This window comes from Bubalus bubalis, chromosome 20, assembly GCF_019923935.1.
Source record: "Bubalus bubalis isolate 160015118507 breed Murrah chromosome 20, NDDB_SH_1, whole genome shotgun sequence".
In the NCBI taxonomy this organism is placed as follows: domain Eukaryota; kingdom Metazoa; phylum Chordata; class Mammalia; order Artiodactyla; family Bovidae; genus Bubalus; species Bubalus bubalis.
The window spans coordinates 41414115-41417050 of NC_059176.1; positions in this window are offsets into that span (position 1 = coordinate 41414115).

Genomic DNA, 2936 nt, shown 5'->3' on the forward strand with positions numbered 1-2936 from the left:
TAATGCAAAAACCACTTATAAGGGCAGTATTCACAAGTAAGGCACTGCTTGATTTAAACATTATTATTGTAAATGTCTGCATATTTCTAGTGATGCATCTGTAACACATGTTTCTCAACCTGTTTTTTCCCAACACTGGGCAGACAGTATACATGGTACAAACTCTGGGAGACAAGAAGAGAGTAAAGAGATGGCTGGCCCTGCCGGGCCCTCAGCACTGAGCACAGCTCATCCATGCTGGTCTTCCAGGGAGTCTGTTCTATGCATGGGCACGTTTACAACAGATACGCTTCTTCTTTTTCTAATTTAATGTTCCCACTGATAATTACTTTCACTTAATTCTGAGGTATCAGTAAACATCTCTGGAGCTGCCTAGTTCTCAACAGCTGCGATGTATTTATTTCACTACACAGTGAGCTGCAAAGTGAACTGCTCTTTCTTGGACATTCAGCTTGCTTCCAACCTTGCTGGGTGAACAATGCAGCTAAGAATATTCTTAGGCATACTTATGTGTATCAATGTGCAGTAAGTAACACCTGTTAGATGAATTCCTAGATATGGAACTGCCAGGTCAAAGCTTACGTGCATCTGTACGTTTCAGAAAGAAAGAAAGTGAGGTCACTCAGTCGTGTCCAACTCTTTGCGATCCCGTGGACTGTAGCCTACCAGGCTCTTCCATCCATGGAATTTTCAAGGCAAGAGTACTGGAGGGGGTTGTCATTTCCTTCTCCAGGGGATCTGCCTGATTCAGGGATAGAACCCGGGTCTCCCACATTGCAGGCAGATGCTTTACCTTCTGAGCCACCAGGGAAGCCCACAGGTTTCAGAGATGAGACAAACTCTACCACAGGCTGACTAATCCACACATCTACTGACAAGACACAGCAATGTTTGTCTCTTACACCTTCAAGAAAAGTGTTATCAAACTCTGACTGTTTTGCCAATCTGACAGGTTAAAAAAAAATGCATTAATTTGTATTAAACTATGAGAAAATTAAGCACCTTTCAAATACAAGTTGAAAGTCCACCTGTATTTCCTTTGCTATGAACCATGTACTCATGCTCTAGCACCATTTTTCTACAGGACTGTAGTCTTTTTCTCATTGGCTTTTTGGATGTATTGATATATTATGGGTATTAGTATATTATTTGTCACATGTGTTAAAAAAAACTTTTTTGTCGTTTGTCATATATCTCTGGCCTTTATGCTTTTTAAGGTCATGCAGAAACCCCTCACCTTTAGTAGTCAAATGTATAAATTCTTTCTTGTATAACTTTTAAACTTTATTTCATACTTAGAAAAATATTCCCCACTTTGAGATGATAACAGAACTCTCACGCTTTCTCTGGTACTTTGAGGTTTCATCTTCTCACATAAAGTCTGGCATCTATTTGGAATTTACTTTGGACAAAATAGGGATTCTACTTTTTTTCCATGGGCACCTGGGCACCCGAGCATTCACTAAGTCCACTTTCACACCACAAAAAAGTACAGACCCCAACAAGAGCTCATATGTGGCAAATACCTTCCCTCTGTGACACAACTGTCATTACTGAGAACACAGAACCTAAAGGAATTAAACTTGCCTCACTTACACTAGCAGACTAAGCGCTCCTCCAAGTAACAGAAACAAAAACCATTTCTGTCAAGCACATCTCCAGCTGATGTCAGCTGGGCTGGCAGTTTCCATTACAGCTGGATTTCTGCACTTACTTCTATTTATATACATTATAAAACAATTTCTTTGACTAGTGTAATCCAGGTGAGATTCCCTTGGCCTGAGTCCCTACGAGTGCACATTAGAAGGATGAGAAGAGTTTATTTCCTTCTATTAATCTGAAATTCAACATAAGGTAAGGGGAGGGAAGGGAGTGAATGCAACAAGCGAGAGGACGAATACTTGCGTGTACACCTGCAATGGTCTTAAACACCAAGGCAAGTACACGGGGCCGGCCCCAAATCACAGCCGCAGCACTCCTGGGACCCACGGCTCCTGACAGCCAATTGTTTGACTGTTCTTCATTTCTAAGAAGAAACACCACCAGATGCTCTTGAGATTACCTTCAAAAGCCACCTCTGGGGGCTGGGCCCCTGCTACTGTACAGGATTTGTGATGACTGGCTAGTCACGAAGCAGGTGAGATGAAAGCACTTGAGGTGTGAAGAGGGAAAGAGTGCTTCCAGGGTGTGTCTCAGCCAAGGGTTGAGGACGGACCAGGGACAGGATCAGCTAGGAAAGTCCCTCCCTAAGTTTTGTCATTTCTCTACCTTTGTCATTTCTCCTGTCCTCTGCTATTTTCTGAGAAATGAAACCACCTGTTTTTTTGGATCACCTAAAGGAGGAAGAAACTGAAAACTAAGTTTCACTCAGGAACCAGTTGTGAGAGATGAATGTCCAAGACACTAAGGCAAACAAAGTAGGCTCATTCTGGGAAAAGCTCCCCTAAGCCATCAGGGTTTTCTCATTTTCCACAAGGTACCTACTATGTGCCAGACTTATGAAGCATGTGATTTCAAAAGCCATCAAACAGGTTTTGTTATTAGGTGAGAAGGGAGAAAATTCTATTTAAGATAAAGCAACCAAGACTAACTGATTATCCTAGGGCAGTCATGAAGACTACCTGCCAACTAGCTCAGTTTTCCAGCGCGATTTCAAGAGCAACACTGATACATGAAAATGACAAATACTGAAGTTTACCAACACTACATCCAGATGCTGAGGCCACATAAAGTTTCATGCCCCCTTGGAGTGAAGCCTCCCCCAGGCCCTCTCCTGATACTGGACTTCAGGAGAAACAGAAAGAGCCTGGGTGGAGGGGAGGGGAGAAACTTTCTAATCTAGCCCTCTCCAGACCAGGCTCCAAAGGACAGATGGGGAAAGGAATCTTGTTCAAGTGAGAATCACCAGGTCAATGGAAACCCGCTAAAGAGAACAT